The sequence below is a fragment of the Pseudophryne corroboree genome, chromosome 5 (assembly GCF_028390025.1).
Source record: "Pseudophryne corroboree isolate aPseCor3 chromosome 5, aPseCor3.hap2, whole genome shotgun sequence".
Taxonomy (NCBI): Eukaryota; Metazoa; Chordata; class Amphibia; order Anura; family Myobatrachidae; genus Pseudophryne; species Pseudophryne corroboree.
In genome coordinates, this window is record NC_086448.1 from 545,785,643 (window position 1) to 545,807,790 (window position 22,148).

The following is a 22,148-nucleotide window of genomic DNA, read 5'->3' on the forward strand; positions in this document are numbered from 1 at the left end:
AGAGGGGCAGTGGCTGTGGCTGACGTGCTCATATTGCGGGTGTAGTATAGTATGCCGGCGGCCAGCATACCGGCGCCGGAATCCCAATCGCTGGCATACCAACAGCTGGGCGAGCGCAAATTCAACCCTTCTCCCTCCAGGGGGGTCGTTGACCCACAAGAGGGAGAATAGGTGTCGGGATTCCAGCGCCGGTATACTGAGCGCCAGGATCCAACACGGTCACCTGCTGCTGCAGCAGCCCACACCTGCACAATTTAGCCAGCAGTGTCCGTGCGCGGGTGCCATGCAAGTCGATATTCACCATGTCGCCATGGTGGAAAATACTGACATGAGCATTAGGGGTTAGGGTTACTTACCTTAAAAATTACATTAAGATGTTCGCTGTCCACATTCTGACTATGGGGGTAATTCCAAGTTGATCGCAGCAAGAAATTTTTTAGCAATTGGGCAAAACCATGTTCACTGCAGGGGAGGCAGATATAACGTGCAGAGAGAGTTAGATTTGGGTGTGGTGTGTTCAATCTGCAATCTAAATTGCAGTGTAAAAATAAAGCACCCAGTATTTACCCTGCACAGAAATAAAATAACCCACCCAAATCTAACTCTATGCACATGTTATATCTGTCCCTCCCCTGCAGTGCACATGGATTTGCCCAATTGCTAAAATTCCTGCTGCGATCAACTTGGAATTACCCCCTATGTTGATATTTTTGTGTCAACATTAAGAATATCGACATGGTCAGTACTGATTTATTATACTGAGCCCTATGCGAGAAGCAAACGTACGTTCACTATTTCTCATACATCCTAGAGGATGCTGGTGACTCCAAAAGGACCATGGGGTATAGACGGGATTTGCAGGAGACATGGGCACACTATAAGACTTTGAATGGGTGTGAACTGGCTCCTCCCTCTATGCCCCTCCTCCAGACCTCAGTTAGACTCTGTGCCCAGAGAGACTGGACACACACTAGGGGAGCTCTCTTGAGTTTCTCTGAAAAGACTTTATGTTAGCTTTATTATTTTCAGGGAGACCTGCTGGCTACAGGCTCCCTGCATCGTAGGAGTGAGGGGAGAGAAGCAGACCTACTTCTTCTGAGTTCAAGGGCTCTGCTTCTTAGGCTACTGGACACCATTAGCTCCAGAGGGTCTGATCACTTGGTTTTCCTAGCTGCTCATTACCGGAGCTGCGCCGTCAACCCCCTCACAAAGCCAGAAGACAGAAGCCGGGTGAGTATTAGAAGAACAAGAAGACTTCAGTGACGGCAGAAGACATCAGATCTCTGAGGTGGCGCGCGCCATTGCTCCCACACACACTGGCAGCCTACATGGGAGCAGGGGGGGTGCCCTGGGCAGCAATATACCTCTTGGATATACCTCTTGCTTAGGCACTGTATAATGACCCCCGCCAGTATAAAAATATATACATTTATCGGGACTGAAGCGCACCGAGAAGGGGGTGTGGCTTAGCCCTCACAACTCTATACAGCGCCATTTTCTCCTCACAGAGATGCTGGACCCGCCAAAACACTGCAAAACTGTTAACCATGTAAAAAGGAGGGGGGGGCACAGTTATTTAGTGCAATAATAACACGAAGCACTATGTATATATATATATATATATATATATATGTATATATAAGGGGCGTGTGTAAAGTGAGTTGGTTAAAAAATTCTGTGTTTTCCCTGTAAGAAATCTGCCCTTTTTAACAATGTTGGTGGGTGTTTAGTACACGTGTGTCGACATGTGTGAGTGCTCTACCACAAACAGATATGGCAATCCCTCTGTCGGCATTGCCGACTTCAGATGGTACTTGATTCATGAGAATAAGTGTCAGTAGGTCAGTAGTGTAAGCTTTTTTTAAAGTACACACTGTTTGGGAGGCACGGACGTATGTGGGTGACCCTGTCGGCACCACCTATTAGGACTGGGTGTACAATAACGTAAAAAACCTATACCTGTATGTTTATATATGTATGGTACGTTTGCACTGAGCTGTAGCTCGAGTACAGACGTGGTTGTATTTGTCGGGGCGTCCTAGTGAAATTAGGTATATGTTCCCTCAGACCCCTCGGGGTCACAAAAATGTTATTTTGCCCAGTCACTACTCCCTATTGTCGACACGAGTACTATGTTCTATGTCGGCCATAATGTTTCCTGATTAGATCCGCAACATTGGCATTCAGTACATGTTCATACACATTCAGAACACATTAATGTCACTAGGGACCCTGATGTTCCTGACGGAATATATATATATATATATATATATATATATATATATATATATGATGTATATATAGATATATGTGTATATATGTGTATTTAAATGTGTACATTTATATTACAGTTTATTATGAATGCTGAAGTAAAGCTGTTCCTTCTCATGTGCTGGTCGCCCTGTTGATAAAGCTCTAGGTCAGCCGTGACAAGATGGTCTCGAATCCTCACGAGGAGTCAGAGTGTTTATTCTACTCCCGCCGTGGATAGAATAAAGTGAAAGTCAACCCCTGGTCTGCACGGGGCCCTGTCACAAAGAATCGTATAACAGGAAGCAAAGTGATGTTTTAATTATATGTTTTGATGATATTAGCATTACATACGCATGGGGGAGTGCTTGTATTCAGAAATGGTCGGTTACCTTGTTATCCGATATAATTACCCTGGGGAGAAATGGGATATTCCTTGGGTCTTATGTAGTACATTGCAGCTTGCTGCCGATCGACTACAAGAGGTATTCGCTGACTCCGAGAGATACGGGGGTATCTTCCCTATGAAGGGATAATCTGGTTTGGGGATGACTTGGTTAAGTTGATCTCGGCAGATACCACTGGTAAGTCTACCTTCCTGTGCTATGTTCCATCACACCGGTTGGTGACGCATATTTTGTAGGATGCAGTCATTTTGACCGGTTGCATACCGTTGTTATTCCCCTTCTTTGTAGGTAGAGGGAGGTAAAAAGGTAAGCAGCATTTTCAACTTCACAGAACCTGATATCGTCCTCTGTGTCTACCACATCCACCGCAGGTCGTTGGGTTTATCTTGCTGGGGCCTACACCGGTGGGAACTCGTCTAATACTCTTCAGTCAGTCCTAGAGGGGACTTGACACAGTGAGTTAAGAATAGAGTCCAAAGGGGGACTTACTCGAGTTGTCCACATGATTCCCCTCACGGAGTTTTCAAATAGATCTTACCGTTTCTCCTCGGTAGAGGTAGTATGTGACGTCATACAAGTGTTGGGTCAGGATCAGGACATTGTCCTGCTGTCCCTGTCACACAAAAAAAAAAAAAAAAAAAATGAACTACAAGTTGGAATCCTTCCAGGCAGGGATCTCCAACCTGTAAAAGAAGAAAGGGGGTTAAATGCTGTCATCCGCATTAAGCTTACCTAGTTTTGCTATTCAGGAGTATGATGGTTTTCCTTCTAGAGTAAGAGCCATTATTATCCTGTACTGGGACGCTCTCCTGACTACGGCGAGGTCAAGAAATAAGTGGTACAATTTGTTGTTTCTCCCTGACAGGTTTTCAACACAAAGAATCGTTGTTGATCCCTCCGACGCAGAGGTCGAAGTTGGGAAAAGGATTAGATACTGATCTGTTGAGAGTTTCTTTTTTCCTGTGGAAATAGATTTGATGATCCGGAGTCGGATCAGATTTGCAACAGGGTATACCCGTCAATACGTTCCGTTGATGCAAAAGATGGTTGCGGCCTACGAGGCCATTCAGTGAGCAGGTCAAATGCCAGAGTTGTTTTGTGGGACCAGTTGGACAGGTGGTCTGGGTCTTACCTGCACATGCACCGGAAAATAATCCTGTTTTCCAAGACCAGGATATGTCTCCTGTGGTGGTTTCACAGTTCTCACCTCCTAGAGGGACGAAGGTTCGGGATCCAGGATTAGATCCGGGTGTCCATGGATACAAGTTTCCGAGGCTGGGGAGCAGTCTTTCCAGGGGAAGAATTTCCAGGGGGAAAGGATCAAGCCGGGAAGCTTGTCCGCAATGAGCATTCTTGGATTAAGAGCTATTTACAACAGAACATCTTCTTCGTGTTCTGCCCGTCTTATTTCTTTCGGACGACTAAATAGCAGTGGCGTACGTAAGCCGCTAGGGCGGAACGAGGTGCAAAGCGGAAATGGTAGAAGCCGCAAAAGGTTTCCGAGCGGAAAGGCGTGTAAACGCTCTATTAGAGGTCGTCGTTCCGGGTGAAGACAACGGAGAAATAGACTTCCTCAGCAGACACGATCTCCATCCAGGAGAGTGGGGTCTTCATCAAGAAGTTTTCACAGAAGTGACAAGTCTTTGGGGAATTCCTCGATTAGACATGGTGGCGTCTCGCCTCAACATGAAACTTCAAGGATATTGTTCCAGCTCAAGGGACACTCAAGCTATAGCGGTGGACGCTGTCGGGACACCTTGGGTGTTTTAGTCGGTCTATGTGTTCTCCCCACTTTCACTCTTTCCGAAGGTGATAAACATAAGAAACACAAAGGTTCAGGCGATCCTCATTGTTCCGGTCTAGCCAAGGAGGGCTTGGTGTCCAGATCTTCAAGTCTTACTCATAGAAGATCCCTGGCCTCTTCCTCTACAAGAAGACCTGTTACAGCAAGGACCGGTGTGTATCAAGATTTACCGGGGCTGCGTTTGATGGCTTGGCGGTTGAACGCCATATCCTAGCCTGGAAGGATATTCCCACATTGCTTCAGGCTAGGAAAGATGTAACGGCGAAGCTTTACCACCGTATTTGGAGGAAGTATGTGTCTTGGTGTGAATCCAAGAAGGCTCCTGCGGAAGAATTTCAGCTGGGTCGTTTTCTCCATTTTTTTGCAAGCAGGCCTATAGTTAGGCTCCATTAAAGTGCAGATTTCGGCCTTATCAATTTTCTTTAAAATAAAAAAAAAAAGATTTGTCCGCCTTTCCAGCAGTTCAGACTTTCGTGAAAGGAGTGCTGCACATCCAACCTCCATTTGTGCCCCCAGTGGCACCATGGGACCTTAACGTGGTGTTGCAGTCTTATGTCACACTAGTTGGAACCTTTGCGAGAGGTTGTGTTCCAATTTCTCACTTGGAAAGTGGTCATGCTGTTGGCCTTGGCGTCCGCATGGCGGGTGTTGGAATTAGCGGCTTTGTCTCACAAGAGCCCCTATTTGATCTTCCAGGTGGATAGATTTGAGAACTCGGCAGTAATTTCTGCCAAAAGTGGTTTCCGCATTTCACAGGAACCAGCCTATTGTGGTGCCTGTGGCTACTTAAGCCTTGGCTGATTCGAAGTCTTTCGATGTAGTCAGATCTTTGAATATTTGTGTCGCCAGAAAGGCTCGGATTGGAGAAACAGAGGCTCTGTTTATCCTGTATGCTCCCAACAAATTGGGGCCCCTGCTTCTAAGCAGACTGTTACACGCTGGATCTGTGATACGATTCGGCATGCTCTTTCTACGGCTGGATTGCCGTTACCGAAGTCGGTAAAGGCCCATTCTACCAGGAAGGTGGGCTCTTCTTGGGCGGCTGCCCGAGGGGTCTCGGCACTTCAACTTTGCCGAGCAGCTACATGGTGGGGTTCAAACACTTTTGCTAAGTTCTACAAGTTTGATACCCTGGCTGATGAGGACCTCATGTTTGCTCAATTGGTGCTGCAGAGTCGTCTGCACTCTCCCGCCCGGTCTGGAGCTTTGGTATAGACCCCATGGTCCTTTTGGAGTCCCCAGCAACCTCTAGGACGTATGAGAAAATAGGATTTTAATACCTACCGGTAAATCCTTTTCTCTTAGTCCGTAGAGGATGCTGGGCGCCCGTCCCAGTGCGTACTGTATCTGCAGCTATTGGTTGTCGTTACACTCATCTGGTGTTTCTTTTCAGTCAAGTCTGTTGCTGCTGTTATTCATACCATGGTATGCGGTATGTGTTTATTGGTCGTGTTTACACACAGGTTGTGTTACGTTTTCGGTCAGCATATTGCTGTATGTTTTTTCCATGCCGTCAGTTGGTGTTCTATTGAATGCCACTTTCTGCGGCATGTTCGTGGTGTGAGCTGGTATGACACACCGTGTTTAAACAATAAATTCTTTCCTCGAAATGTCCGTCTCCCTGGGCACAGTTTTCTAACTGAAGTCTGGAGGAGGGGCATAGAGGGATGAGCCAGTTCACACCCATTCAAAGTCTTATAGTGTGCCCATGTCTCCTGCGGATCCCGTCTATACCCCATGGTCCTTTTGGAGTCCCCAGCATCCTCTACGGACTAAAGTCGGATTGACATTGTCGAAAACGGCTAAAACCGGTCGGTTTGGACGCGTTTCTGACAACACGTGGATTGCGACAATCCTCGTATTTTCCGACAAGTAGGGAATTCCCGACTTGTCGGGAAAAAACAGCCGGCATTAAATAGGTCGGTACCCCTTCCTACCTAAACCTGTTGGAAACTGCCGTCTTTCCGACAAGACGGCAGTTTCTGACAGGTATTGAATACACCCCTATGTGGAGAACTGCAATGCTTTTTTGTGTTCATGCTTTTAAAGAGCTGCCTTCCATATATATAAATCCATCAGTACAGAAAGTTATTATCTAGACCAGGGGTGGCCGGACTTTTGGGACATGGGCTCTACTTTTTGTTCATTTACTTACCGGTCTACCGGCGTCAAATAACACCAATAATAATATCACATTTAAAAATAGCATTAATAATGATGCCATCAAATAACAGCATCAATAATAATGTGCACATTTAAAATTAGCATTAAGAATGACATCAAATCCCCCCCTTTGCAGATCCCACTTGTGCAGATACCCCCCTTCCACTCTCCTGCATAATAGCCCCCTGTACAATACCCTCCTCCGTGCAAATACCCAACTTTGCAGATACCCCCCTTCCAGTCCCCTGCATTATAGCCCCCTGTACAATAATCCCCTGTGTGCAGATCCTCCACCATTTGCAGATCCCCTCCTTGTGTAAAAACAAAAAAACCCTTTGTGAAGATACCACACTCTGTGCAGATCCCCCCCTTTGCATAAGATCGTTCCTCCCCTTGTGAATAAACCTCCCTTTGCATAACTTACCTGACGGGTTGTCACGCTGCCTAGCTTCAGTCCTCACTCTCCCCGCAGTCACGGCTCCCGCTTTCACGCTGCATGGCCTCCCGCTGGCTGCTTCTCCTGACATCGCCACCGCGGGCTGGATCAAACTGGATCCAACTAGCACCCAGGCTCCTCACATTGTAGATGATGTCATTACTTCACCCGCACACTGCATCCCTGGGAACTGTGAAGAGAAGCGGCGGCAGGCTCCTTACAGTTATTTTCTGTTAAGTCTGTCTAGGCCCGCACTGTGAGCCGCCTCCTCTTTCTCTGCCGGGTGTCAGTGACTCGCCGTGGAAGTGTCCCATCCAGCTGCACCCGGATCGCCCGCGCTTTGTGTCAGCCAGGGTCACTGCTGCTGCCCCCCAGTCACATGCAATGTGCCTACTGCTGACACAATGGCTGGGCAGGGGGCCCAGGCACTAAATGAGGATGGACAGTTGATAGGGTATGTTAACCTATTCAGGTCTGATTATGAACTCTCTTCAGTCATCAGTCAGAATGCTGTTCCCCTTTAGCAACCGGTTGGAGGTCAATGAATGATAAGATGACACAAATTTATGCGTAACCGAAGCAAATCATAAGTGACCCGCTCGGGGGCCGTCATGGCTTTATTATTTATAGCTTGAACACAAAGGGTTTATGCTTGCCAATACATTTTAGCCAATCAAAATACACCATGTATGTCTTGAATACATCGATTGTCATACAATGTTAGAAGTGGCAACTAGGACAGCCTTGAAAATGGTTATTATTTCGTTTATCAGTCTTTCGGACATAAACTCAAAAGATTTCTTTCTTTATTCTTCTCAATTAGCCTTGGATATATCTGGTGTTGCTTTGTCCGTCCTGGATACATTTCCAATACATTTAATGTTGCATTTGTCTTGTACAAGTCATGCCTTAAAACAAGATTATTCAGCAAATATAGTATTCTGACCAGCTCTGCACATTTTTCTTAAGGACATATCAACTCATTTTGTGATTAACAGTAAATATCTTAATAAATGCGAAAAACGTGAATCAATATATATATATATACTATACTGCGGAAGCTCCTACACTATCATTTCCCCTCTTTTTGATTCCACTTTTTCTCCCTATTCTACCTATACTATCTAGGCCTGATCACGACCTTTCACCTTAATTTAAGGTAGACATGGTTAGCAGCACTTGATATGGACCATCATATCTTGGTTCAAAGGTCTTTCTCACATGTCTCTTTAAATAGACCCAATCTCCTGGATTTAGCTTATGCGTAGCTGATCCTTCTGGGTCTGGAATGGAAGAAAACACTCGGCAATGGAGGTTAGTCAATGTTTTACAGACCTCCTGTACATAACCTGTAAAAATCACCATGATTATGTTGTAATTGTTGTGGATAATAACAACCTGTTCTTAGAGCTGACCCAAACAATATTTCATATGGAGTCAGTTTACTAGGTTTCATGGGTGTGGTCCTAATATTAAACAAGACTATAGGTAGGCATTCTGGATAAGTTCTTTTGGTTTCTATCATTTTCTGTAGTTTTAGCTTAAGGTCAAAGTTCAGATGTCCCCCCTCCCACTCGCCTGGGGCTGGTAAGGCACATGGAAGGCCTGCTGTACCCCCAAATCTTTCATTATATGCTGCATGACTTCTCCCGTGAAATGTGTACCTCTATCTGATTCTATAACCTCAGGTATCCCAAATTTACATACTACTTCTGCTATCAGTTTCTTTGCAGTGGTTTTTGCTGTGGCTTTGCTTACTGGCCAGGCTTCGGCCCAGTGACTAAACATGTCCGTTGCTACTAGTACATATTCATATGGACTGCTTCGTCGCCACTGTATATAGTCAATTTGTAGTCTTTCAAATGGGTAAGAGGCTTTGGGTATAGTTCCTAGAGGTGTCTTGGTTCTTTGTCGTGGATTGCTGATTCCACAGATCCAGCATCCTGCTACAAAGTTTGTTGCAGCTTTATTGAAGCCTGGAGCTATCCAATGCTCTTGTACTCTATTCACCGTGGCTTCCTTTGAATGGTGTACTTGTCCATGAGCTACTTGTAACATAGGCGGAAATAGAGCTGCTGGTAGACAGTACTTCAATTCTCTTGACTTCCAAAGTCCATGTTCATCTTCTTCTACCCCCAATCGTCTCCATTTCTCCTTTTCTCCTTGTGATGCTTGTTGTTGAATTTTGATCAGCTCCTGTTCACTAGGCATTTGCTTCACATCTTGAGCTACGAAGACTTGCTCAGGTTCTTTTGATTGTAAGGCAATTCTCTTGGCTTCTGCATCTGCAAATGCATTTCCTTTAGCTTCCATGGTTTGGCTCTTAGTATGTGCTTGTACCTTGATTATTCCAATTCTTTTAGGTAGTTCCAATGCTCTGAAGAGTTCCATAATCAAACTGGCATGTTTGATGGGTTTTCCGTTTGCACTTTTGAAGTCCCTACTTTTCCATATAACAGCGTAATCTTGGGACTAGACGTTAGCTGTCATGTTTTCAGCATGTATGCAGGCTTTGGTCATTGCTATGAGTTCTGCTTCTTGTGCTGTCATTCTTGGTAGCAATGCTCCAGAGTCTATGACTTCAGTTTCAGTTGTTACTGCATATCCTGTCTTTGGGGATCCATTATCATAATATCTTGATCCATCGACGAACAGGTTCATGTCTGGATTGTCCAGTGGTGTATCTTGGACATTTAGGAAGAGGTAAAGTCTCTAATTCCATGAAGGCTAGGCAATTACTTCATATTTGGTAAGTCTGGCTGCAGAAAGATGCTTGCTATTTTCTTGACTTAATATTTCTGTTACAGCGTGAGGTACTTGTATACACAGTGTAATCAGGCAATCCCAATGCTGGGGCTGTTATTATGGTTTGCTTTAGTTGTCTTACTGCTTCTTCAATGGTGTCCCTGTTTTCTGCTGACGCCTCCTTTTTTATTAATTCATATAGGGGTTGCATCAGTAATGAAGCTGAGGGTATCCATTCTCTGCAATAACCAATAAGGCCCAGGAAAGCTCTGATTTCTTTTAATGTTCTTGGGGTTTTTTCTTGAGTTATTGCTTTTGTTCTTTTATCAGTAAGATGCCTTGTTCCTTGAGATATGCAGTGTCCTAAGAAGACAACTTTTTTCTGTACTAGCTGAAGCTTGTCTTTTGACACTCTGCAATCTTCTTCTGCCAAAAAGATGAGTAGTGATACTGTTTCCTTTTTTGCACTTCTCTTCTGTCTGTGCAGCAATAAGCAGATCATCGACATATTGAACTAACTGGGTGTCTGTAAAGTGTGGTCTCCATTTCTGCAGGATTAATGCCATTGCCTCTGAGAAATCTGATGGACTAGTGGCTCCCCCTTGGGGTAATTGTGTCCCACCATATTGTTTACCTTCGTGAGTGAATATTAGAAACTTCTGACTTTCCCATTCATCAGTAGATAATCTGATTTTCCCTCCTTTTGAATCTTGAGATTCAACACCTTTATTGATTAATGTTGGAAAAGGGTTGCTGCGTTGAGGGTAATACATCTTCTGATGGTTACTTGTCGCACTTTGGCAGTGCTACTTCATACATGGTCAGCCTTGCCACTGACAGGTGTTTGGTTCTTGCTTGTTGAAGCTTCTCTGTACCTGCATGTGGACCCTGGATGATAAGTTCATGATTCAGCACTATGCCTGTGCTCTTGTCCTCTTCTAGGACTTCTGATTCATCACTGTCTCTGTGCTCTTATACTCTTCTAGGACTGTTGCTGCTATTACTGCTCTGATGCCGGTAGGTACTCTTTGATTACCGCTGTCAAGTTTGCTTAAGTTGTAGGCCACTGGTCTTCACCTCAGTCCATGATTTTGCATAAGGACTTCTATGTATGGCCTCCTTCTTTAATAGTCAGGTAGTTCTAGGGCTTGAGATGAGGCAACTGCTGTTTCCAACTGTTCAATAGCCTAATTCATCTGTTGCTGTATGTAGGATGCGGACCCTCCTCCCTTTCAGTGTTGTCATACAATGCTTGCATGTAGACTGGTGCTAGAGGTATCCATGTTCTGTAGTGTCCTACTAGGCCCAGGAATGATCATCTGACTTGCTTGACACTAGTTGGCATCTTAGCTTGCAGTATAAATCTTTTCCTTCTCACTTTTGTTAGATGTCGGGTACCTTGAGTGTCCTAGGAAGATTAACTCTTGCTTGACTAGCTGCAATTTCTCCTTCTGAGGCTCTGCAGTCTTGTTCTTCCAGAAACTTCACTAAGGACACTGCCCCTTCTTGGTACTTCTTTTAGTAGTGGTGGCAATCAACAGTTCATTCACATCCTGTATTTAGCTGTGTGTTTTGTGGATATATCACTTGGTGATATAGCCCCTCCACAGGGCTATCCTGGTCCAGTAGTATTGCTTACTTTCTTCTACAACTGGTACTGCGGGAATGAGCCAATACTGAACTTCTGTTTTAACTTGCTTCTAGATGGCTTTTTGTTCTTTCCTTTGAGAAGTTGCTGGAAAGTTAAACTTCTGCTGGTGTGTACTGTATTCTCCTTGGATAAGCTTTAGTACATTGTGCTTCAGCAAAGTCACTGGACATGTACTCCGAGGTTAAGAACTGGGCTGGTATTGGTGACTGTAGTTCTTGCATCTCCTGTCCTTTTAAGAATTTCTGATATCATCAGTTCTTGTGGTATCTCCCTCTGCTGTCTTCTGTGTGTGCTGGCTCCAGTATTCATTAGGCACAAACGTATTTCTCCAGTGGGCAAGGTGACTGTAATCACACCTTCTGCTGTTTCTTCTGGAGACATTATGTTCACTGGGGAGTACCTGAAGAAGCTTGTACTTCATATTGGCAGAAGAAGCATCATTCATTTGTTTTCTGGAACTTTTTCTGTCTTGTTCCTTATTATTTGCTTTAAACCTCGGAGCTTCTGTTGCTTTAAATCATGGCATTATCTCTGTAATCTTGCCAGGTAGTACTGACCACTTGTCAGATGTCTTTCTTTGTCCTTCTTAAAGCAGACTTCCTTTAGTCTCCAAACTTTCATGCAACCTTCATATTGTTTCTCAACTTTTCTTTTTCCAATCACCTCTCTTTATGATTCATTCATTATTCTTCATACTTTGTCCTTTCTTCACTTGCATATTCTTTCTCACTGCTGCTGGCATGTCATTTTCTTAGTCCAAGTCCACCCAGGCTGGTGTTTAACATAATGATGTTTATGCTGGGAGTTGTTGTTCCTCTTTGTCTTACTTTTCCTGTGAGAGATAGTCTTGTATAGCAGTTTGTATTTCAGGTTACATCTTTGCTTTCTTGCAAGGGTAGGGCTTAACCTCCCAATCCAGTCGTTGCAATGGCTTGATCTGTAAGTAAACGTAGAGGAATCTGGTTGTGCATAAAAACAGCTCTTGAAACCCTTGGGTCTCCTGTGGGTAAAGTCACTTTTATCGAACTGCCAGTGGTGACTGAGTACACTGTTGCCGACACAGGAGTTGCACACTTTCATATTCTATCATCTTGTGTGTCGTATAGTGACTTTATCATAGTAAGTTCTGATGGACTCAGTCTTCTCCTGTTTCAAGTCTGGGGCTGCTGGTGCCCTGAGTGTCTGTGCATGACACCATCTCTTAAGTCTTGTCATGTACATCTTTCCACTTTCAAACGTTGTTCTATTTTCCTGTTCTTCTCTTTTCAATTTCACTGTTAGTGAGCTTGCAGATGATTCAATTCTGGTCATACTAGGGGTACCTGGGTGTGCATGCATGTCTGGGTATAGGGGTGGGGTATAGTGTGGAGGTGCTGTTGCTGGACTAGGTCTCAGTGGTCATTATTTCACTTGGTACCTCTTGCTGCTTTAAAATTGTTCGGCTTGCTCCCGAATCTATAATGCATTGATATTGGTGACCTGTTGGCAGTACAAGGGTCACTTGATCATTTTCTTGTTCAGATGGTGTTTTGGCAGGGAGGTACCTCGGGAAGCCACTTCTTCATGCTGTAGGTTTTTCTTGCTGGTTTTCACACCATTCTTTGTATTTCTTGCAATTCTTTTTAAAATGTCCTTCTCGCTTGCAGAAATAACATTTTCTGTTATCTTGCTTGGTTCCTTCTTTTGAATTTCTTTCGGTGGCCCCTTGTGTTGGGCTTCTGTTTTTCCACTTGCTTTGTTCCTGGACAACGTGAACTGTTACCTTCGGTATGGCATTCTTTTCTTTGGCTTTTCTTATTTTTTTATTTTCTCTTTCTTGTGCTACAGTGATCCAGATGGATGCTTGATCTCTACAATTATGCTTAATTATCCAACTCTTGTTACAGGAGGCAAATTTTTCCCATTTCTCTAAGTCTGGTGTCCCTTCTGACGGAAAACCTGCTCTTTTAAAAATTTTACTTATTCCTTTCAAAGCTTTCCTCCCCTCCCTGTTACTAACAATATCCACGGGTTTGTCGGGCCCTGACATCTTTACAGACCGCGCTCCCATGCCTGGGTGAACGTGCGCGGAACCCCTCCTGATGTGGTATTTTAGTAACTCCTTATGAGGGACTTAAAATCTCCTTTTAAAGCTTTGCTTCCCTCCTTGTTATTAACAATATCCACGGGTTTGAACCCATCCTGATGTGGTATTTTAGTAACTCCTTATGAGGGAATTAAAATCTCCTGTTAAAGAATCTCTAAAAGAGCTTCTTCAATCCGTCTGTGGACAAATGACTGGGGTTGTAGTGTTGCCCCTTCCTCCCTGTGTTGGTGGAGAATTTGTTAGTACTGCTCCCCAAGTGAGACCTGCATAATAGATTATTTCTTCTGGATCACTGAGATGCGTCCCTAATATTATTGTTAAGTTACTCCAAGGGTCTACCCCCCTGCCTATATGGACTCCTGCTTGTATCAGTATCCCTGTTGTAGTTTAATGCTTGTTTCTCTTCAGAAAGTAACAGCTAACACCGGGAATGCTTGGATGTGAGAAATACCTATCAGTGTGTGTAGGAGAATCTAGTTTCATTATTCAGCAGACAACCCGACTCCCCCCCCCCACCTTTTCAAAAGCATATTGACAGAGTACATATAACAGTGCAAGGATACAAAAACAAAGATGACAGTAAATCCTATATCTGTTATCTGCGTGCACGGCAGCTGTTTGAGACTGCACGGCACATGGGTCTTAGACCTGGAATTATGTGGTTCCTAGGCCAATAGGTTATGATGTTAAATCAATCATTCTTAATGTAATGTTCCAACAATTCTCTTTTTAAAATGACACCCTTTGTACAATAAAATTCATCATCATTTTCCACATAACCAAATGAGACTGCAGTGCTTGTAATTGCCAGCAATCTTGGTGCTACAGACCCTTTGTATTTTCTTAACACAACAACACAGGTACAAGATTTGCATATACCTCTTTGGTTATTTATCAATTCAAACTGGTTATCAGCATTAGAACATATCTTGGCCATGCGCCACCTTTATAAAACGGCTCTATTTTCTTAATAAACATGCATTAGTACTTGCACAATTTAAAAGTTTTCTGCATACTTGATTAATTCCCCCTGTGCACTTGTGACAAATTATCTGAAATTATTTACCCACAATTCAACAATATAACATAATTCAACAATATAACACAATTCAACAATATAACATACATGTATGGTACCTTAAAAAAAAATTTCTTCTGACTACGCTGGGCTCTTTAAGATATCCTCTGACCTTCCCGACTGGACTCTCCCCTTGATTTACACAGGAAGCGCTGAGTTCAAGTGAGCAGGTAGAAATCTACACAATAAATCTCACTTACCGTTTTTTTTGTTATCAGCGGTTCCTGAAAGATCAGAGGATTTATTGCCAGTGGAGGAGATGCTGGAATACCCCGGACGATGCTCCCAAATGATAGGGTATGTTAACCTATTCAGGTCTGATTATGAACTCTCTTCAGTCATCAGTCAGAATGCTGTTCCCCTTTAGCAACCGGTTGGAGGTCAATGAATGATAAGATGACACAAATTTATGCGTAACCGAAGCAAATCATAAGTGACCCGCTCGGGGGCCGTCATGGCTTTATTATTTATAGCTTGAACACAAAGGGTTTATGCTTGCCAATACATTTTAGCCAATCAGAATACACCATGTATGTCTTGAATACATCGATTGTCATACAATGTTAGAAGTGGCAACTAGGACAGCCTTGAAAATGGTTATTATTTCGTTTATCAGTCTTTCGGACATAAACTCAAAAGATTTCTTTCTTTATTCTTCTCAATTAGCCTTGGATATATCTGGTGTTGCTTTGTCCGTCCTGGATACATTTCCAATACATTTAATGTTGCATTTGTCTTGTACAAGTCATGCCTTAAAACAAGATTATTCAGCAAATATAGTATTCTGACCAGCTCTGCACATTTTTCTTAAGGACATATCAACTCATTTTGTGATTAACAGTAAATATCTTAATAAATGCGAAAAACGTGAATCAATATATATATATACTATACTGCGGAAGCTCCTACACTATCACAGTATATGTATCCTGCAGCTGGGGGGACATTGTTACATGTGGGGTCATACATGCCCGTGTACATATTGGCACAAAAATTGGTTAAAAACCAGCGCTCCTCAAGGGTAAAACCCAGGGGTATAAAAGCTTCATCCTGATCAGCAGTCAGGTGTCCCACACATATGGAAAAACACTCACTTTAGTGTTCGTTCACGCTATCCCGTAAAGAGAACTTATGAAAAAGAAGCAGAAGAAGTATAACAGGGATAAGAAGTATTATGAAGAGGGTAAAGTATATGATAATAGTGAGAAAAGTATTCATATTCTAAAACCACCTATACCACAACAAAAAGAGTAGTATAATTCCCCTCACCCCACTAAAATACGTGAGAACCCCCAGACCAACGGAAGAAATATGTAATGCGGTCAAAGGAGACGTCATCAGAGTCCTGATAGGGGGTGGGATCTTAAGGACAGGGAACAGTATAACTATCAACGTAATATCAATTTTAAAGAAAGTGACCGTCATGCTGATACCTTTGTGTACACTGATAGAAATAGATCTGCACTTCCACGACTGAGTATCTCCAGGAGGAGGAGGTCCCCCTATGACAGAGAGAGAACAAATTGGATTCACCAAAAAAGAGCATGTGAGTCCGCCCGTCAGGGTGAACAATACACTTCTCATCCTGCTTCCTCCTCCCCTTCTTTTTTGGAAACACGTCCCAGACAAAACACATACAGATAGTTAGGACAAAACAGAAATATAGAAATAGGAGAGGTTGTAGAGCAGGTACACATTATGGATGGTCTAAAAAGAAAAGACTACAAGATAAAAATAATGATATATCCTCCTCTGATATTATAGAGGAGGATAATGATAAAAAGACCAAAATATATAATCTCAGTGATTATACCCTCACCAAGAAAGAACAGGAATTTTTGGAGAAAGGGCTAAAATTTGCCCCATCTAGTAAAATAGACAACTTTGACACCTATATTGACCTGCAACGATTTATTCGCAAACTATCTTTAAAAAGTAGTTTAGATTGCAGCTACAGATCCAACTGTTATTCTGGTTTAACCACTTAACTGATGATTTATTTAGCCGAAAACCGCTTCGAAATTGTCGGGGGGGTTTATGAGTGAATTAGGTGAAGAACATGACTTTAACCCTATCCCAAATGATTTTAGTTAAAAAAAAAAAAAGGAATTTTTTTTTAAAATATTTTTCCCCCAAACATCGTTCAGGGAACATCGCGACCATTGGAACATCGCAACTATCGCGGCTTTCATTTTGAAAGCCGGACAGCCTGCAGGTATACAGGGAAGGGTCTGGGGGTGGCTTGGGAGGGTTCATTTACTCTCCCCAGCGGCTGCCATTGTCTGCAGCCGCCGGAGGGGGGGGGGGGGGGGGGAGGGGATCCTGCCGTGCTGACCGATCAGCAGTGATTGGCAGCACGGCAGACACAGGGGGAGAGTGCAGGGAGGCAGAGGGACCAGCAGCAGCGGAGGGAAGTTTATCCAGGTCAGATAGAGCACTTGCAGACATGGTCGCATCTGATGCGACCATGCCAGGCAAGTGGTTAATGGAGTGGAGTCGGTCAGCGGCCTCTCCGGGTGATGCCATGCCACATGATATAATTAAAATACATTGAAATGCCTTTTTAATGTTTTATACAAGCAATGTATCAATATAACACTGACTTTTTTTTCTTATATTATTTATTTTATTTTCTTTATGTTAATGAACATTTCCTTTTGGAATCTCTGTTATGAAAACATCTCTGATCAGATTTGTTATGTTGTAATGTCTCAATAAAAAAAATAAAAAAAAAAAAAAAGAGTTCAGGCGATCCTCATTGCTCCAGACTGGCCAAAACGGGCTTGGTATGCGGATCTGCTGGAATTACTCCTGGAAGATCTGAGTCCTCTTCCTCTTCGCTAGGACCTTCTTCCACAGGGGCCTTTCGCTTATTAAGACTTACCACATCATGGAGGTTGAACGCCAGATCTTAGCTCGAAAGGACATTCCGAAAGAAGTCATTCCTACTCTGATCCAAGCTAGAAAGGGAGTAACATCTAAACATTACCATCGGATTTGGAAAAAGTATGTGTCTTGGTGTGATTCCAAGAAGTTTTCTACTGTGGAGTTTCAACTAGGACGGTTTCTCCTCTTTCTGCAAGCAGGTGTGGATGTGGGCATACGCTTGGGCTCCATAAAAGTCCTGATTTCGGCCTTGTCCATTTTCTTCCAGAAATTAATTGGCTGCTCTTCCGGAGGTTCAGACATTCTTGAGAGGGGTTCTGCACATCCAACCACCCTTTGGGCCTCCTACGGCACCTTGGGATCTTAATGTGGTGCTGCAGTTCCTGCATTCTGATTAGTTCAAGCCTTTACAGGAGGTGGACGTAAGGTTTCTTACTTGGAAGGCTGTCACACTGTTGGCTTTGGCATCTGCAAGACGTGTGTCAGAATTGGGGGCGTTGTCGCACAAGAGCCCCTATTTATTTTTCCAGGAGGATAGAGCTGAGCTCAGTATGCATCAGCTCTTTCTTCCAACGGTTGTGTTGGCTTTCATGTAGACCAACCTATGGTGGTGCCAGTGGCTACTGACATCTCAATTCCCTCAAAGTCCTTGTATGTTGTGGGGGCTTTGAGGATGTAGGTGAAGAGAACTTCTCGTCACAGGTTTGTCTGTTTGTCCTTTATGATGCCAACAAGATTGGGGGTCCTGCTTCTAAGTAGATGTTTTCTTGCTGGATCGAGCTTCCAATCCAGCATGCTTATTCTACGACAGGCTTGCCGATTCTATGATCGTTTCAGGCCCACTCTACTCGTAAAGTGGGTTCTTCCTGGGCAGCTGCCCGGGATGTCTCAGCTTTACAGCTTTGTCGAGCAGCTACTTGGTCAGGGTCGAACGCATTTGCTAAGTTCTACAAGTTTGATACTTTGGCCTCTGAGGAACTAACGTTTGGTCTATCTGTTCTGCAGGAACCTTTGCACTCTCCCTCCCATACTGGGAGCTATGGTACATCCCATGGTACTAAATGAAACCCCAGCATCATCTAGGATGCAAGAGAAAATAGGATTTTAATTACCTACCGGTAAATCCAGAGGATGCTGGGCGCCCGCCCGGTGCTTCGTTTTCCTGCATTATTACTTGGTTAAGTATTGGTTCAGCTGTTGCTGTTCCTGTTTCATGCTGGTTGGCATGGTTTCTTCGTGTTTCCTGCTGGTTAGCATGACTTTCTTCATGTTGCATGCTGATTAGCATGGTTTCTTCATGTTTCATGCTGCTTAGCATGATTTCTTCAGGTTGCATGCTGGTTAGCATGGTTTCTTCATGTTTCATGCTGGATAGCATGTTTTTTTCATGTTGCATGCTGGTTAGCATGGTTTCTTCATGTTGCATGCTGATCAGCATGGTTTTTCAATTAAGTGTGAGCTGGTGTAAATCTCACCTCTATCTGTGTATATCCTCTCGAAGTATGTCCGTCTCCTCGGGCACAGTTTCTAGACTGAGTCTGGTAGGAGGGGCATAGATGGAGGCATAGAGCCAGCCCACACTATTAAACTCTTAAAGTGCCCATGGCTCCCAAGGGACCCATCTATACCCCATGGTACTTAAATGGAACCCCAGCATACTCTACGGACTACGATAAAAGGATTTACCGGTAGGTAATTAAAATCCTATTTCTCTGACGTCCTAAGTGGATGCTGGGACTCCGTAAGGACCATGGGGAATAGCGGCTCCGCAGGAGACTGGGCACAACTAAAGAAAGCTTTAGGACTACCTGGTGTGCACTGGCTCCTCCCACTAAGACCCTCCTCCAGACCTCAGTAAGGATACTGTGCCCGGCTGAGCTGGATGCACACTAGGGGCTCTCCTGAGCTCCTAGAAAGAAAGTATATTTTAGGTTTTTTATTTTACAGTGAGATCTGCTGGCAACAGACTCACTGCAGCGAGGGACTAAGGGGAGAAGAAGCGAACCTACCTGACTGGAGATAGTTTGGGCTTCTTAGGCTACTGGACACCATTAGCTCCAGAGGGATCGAACACAGGACCCGACCTCGATCGTTCGGTCCCGGAGCCGCGTCGCCGTCCCCCTTACAGAGCCAGAAGCAAGAAGTGATCCGGAAAAACGGCGGCAGAAGACCTCGGTCTTCAACAAGGTAGCGCACAGCACTGCAGCTGTGCGCCATTGCTCCTCATGCACACCTCACACTCCGGTCACTGATGGGTGCAGGGCGCTGGGGGGGGGGGGGCGCCCTGAGCAGCAATATAAACACCTTGGCTGGCAAATCATCACAATATATAGTCCCAGGGCTATATATGTGATAAATTACCCCTGCCAGAATTCCTGAAAAAAGCGGGAGAAAAGTCAGCCGAAAAAGGGGCGGGGCTAACTCCCTCAGCACACTGGCGACATTTTTTCTTCACAGTGCAGCTGGAAGACAGCTCCCCAGGCTCTACCCTGTAGTTTTCAGGCTCAAAGGGTTAAAAAGAGAGGGGGGGGCACTACATTTAGGCGCAATATGTGTATACAAGCAGCTATTGGGGGAAAAATCACTCAGTTACAGTGTTAATCCCTGCATTATATAGCGCTCTGGTGTGTGCTGGCATACTCTCTCTCTGTCTCCCCAAAGGACTTTGTGGGGTCCTGTCCTCAGTCAGAGCATTCCCTGTGTGTGTGCGGTGTGTCGGTACGGCTGTGTCGACATGTTGGATGAGGAAGGTTACGTGGAGGCGGAGCAGAGGCCGATAAATGGGACGTCGCCCCCTGGGGCCGACATCAGAGTGGATGGATAGGTGGAAGGTATTAACCGACAATGTCAACTCCTTACATAAAAGGCTGGATGACGTAACAGCTGTGGGACAGCCGGCTTCTCAGCCCGCGCCTGCCCAGGCGTCTCAAAGGCCATCAGGGGCTCAAAAAACGCCCGTTACCTCAGATGGCAGACACAGATGTCGACACGGAGTTTGACTCCAGTGTCGACGAGATTGAGACATATCCACTAGGAACATCCGTTGCATGATCTCGGCAATGAAAAATGTGTTACACATTTCTGACATGAACCCAAGTACCACATAAAAGGGGTTTTATGTTTGAGGAGAAAAAGCAGCCAGTGTTTTGTTCCCCCATCAGATGAGTGAATGAAGTGTGTAAAGAAGCGTGGGTTCCCCCGATAAGAAACTGGTAATTTCTAAAAAGTTACTGATGGCGTACCCTTTCCCGCCAGAGGATAGGTCACGTTGGGAGATATCCCCTAGGGTGGATAAGGCGCTCACACGTTTGTCAAAAAAGGTGGCACTGCTGTCTTAGGATACGGCCACTTTGAAGGAGCCTGCTGATAAAAAGCAGGAGGCTATCCTGAAGTCTGTATATACACACTCAGGTACTATACTGAGACCTGCAATTGCCTCAGCATGAATAGTGCTGCTGCAGCGTGGTCTGATACCCTGTCAATATTAATACCCTAGACAGAGATAATATTTTGCTAACATAGAGCATATTAAAGACGTCGTCTTATATATGAGGGATGCACAGAGGGATGTTTGCTGGCTGGCATCCATAATTAAGGCAATGTCCATTCTGCCAGGAGGGTATTAGAGACCCGGCAGTGGACAGGTGATGCTGACTTTAAAAGGCACATGGAGATTCTGCCTTATAAGGGTGAGGAATTGTTTGGGGATGGTCTCTGGGACCTCGTATCCACAGCAACAGCTGGGAAGAAAAAATTTTACCTCAGGTTTCCTCACAGCCTAAGAAAGCACCGTATTTTCAGGTACAGTCCTTTCGGCTTCAGAAAAGCAAGCGGGTCAAAGGCGCTTCCTTTCTGCACAGAGACAAGGGAAGAAGGAAAAAGCTGCACCAGACAGCCAGTTCCCAGGATCAAAAATCTTCCCCCGCTTCCTCTGAGTCCACCGCATGACGCTGGGGCTCCACAGGTGGAGACAGGTGCGGTGGGGGCGCGTCTCGGGAACTTCAGGGACCAGTGGGCTTGCCCACAGGTGGATCCCTAGGTTCTGCAAGTAGTATCACAGGGATACAAGCTGGAGTTCGAGGCGACTCCCCCTCGCCGTTACCTCACATCAGCCTTGCCTGCTGCCCTCGGAGAAAGGGAGGTAGTACTGGCGGCAATTCACAAGCTGTACTTCCAACAGGTGAAATCAAGGTACCCCTCCTTCAACAAGGCCGGGGTTACTATTCCACAATGTTTGTGGTACCGAAATCAGACGGTTCGGTGAGACCCATTCTAAAATTGAACTCCTTGAACACTTATATACGAAGGTTCAAGTTCAAAATGGAATCGCTCAGGGCGATTATTGCAAGCCTGGAGAATTTCATGGTATCACTGGACATCAAGGATGCTTACCTGCATGTCCCTATTTACCCTCCTCACCAGGAGTACCTCAAAATTGTGGTACAGGTTTGTCATTACCAATTCCAGACGTTGCCGTTGGTCTGTCCCCGGCACCGAGGGTATTTACCAAGGTAATGGCCGAAATAATTATCCCGTACTTGGACGATCTCCTTATAAAGGCGAGGTCCAGGGAGCTGTTGTTCGTCGGAGTAGCACTATCTCGGGAAGTGCTACAACAGCACGGCTGGATTCTGAATATTCC

General features: G+C 44.6%; 1 long non-coding RNA gene across 1 annotated transcript in view; it reads left to right on the forward strand.

Annotated features, from left to right (window-relative positions):
• The window catches only part of LOC134928019 (uncharacterized), a 204,149-nt gene that overhangs the window by 729 nt on the left and 181,272 nt on the right, over positions 1–22,148 (forward strand). The window contains exon 2 of the long non-coding RNA XR_010177810.1: positions 14,839–14,917. This is a non-coding gene — a long non-coding RNA (uncharacterized LOC134928019). The remainder of the gene's footprint in view (positions 1–14,838; positions 14,918–22,148) is intronic.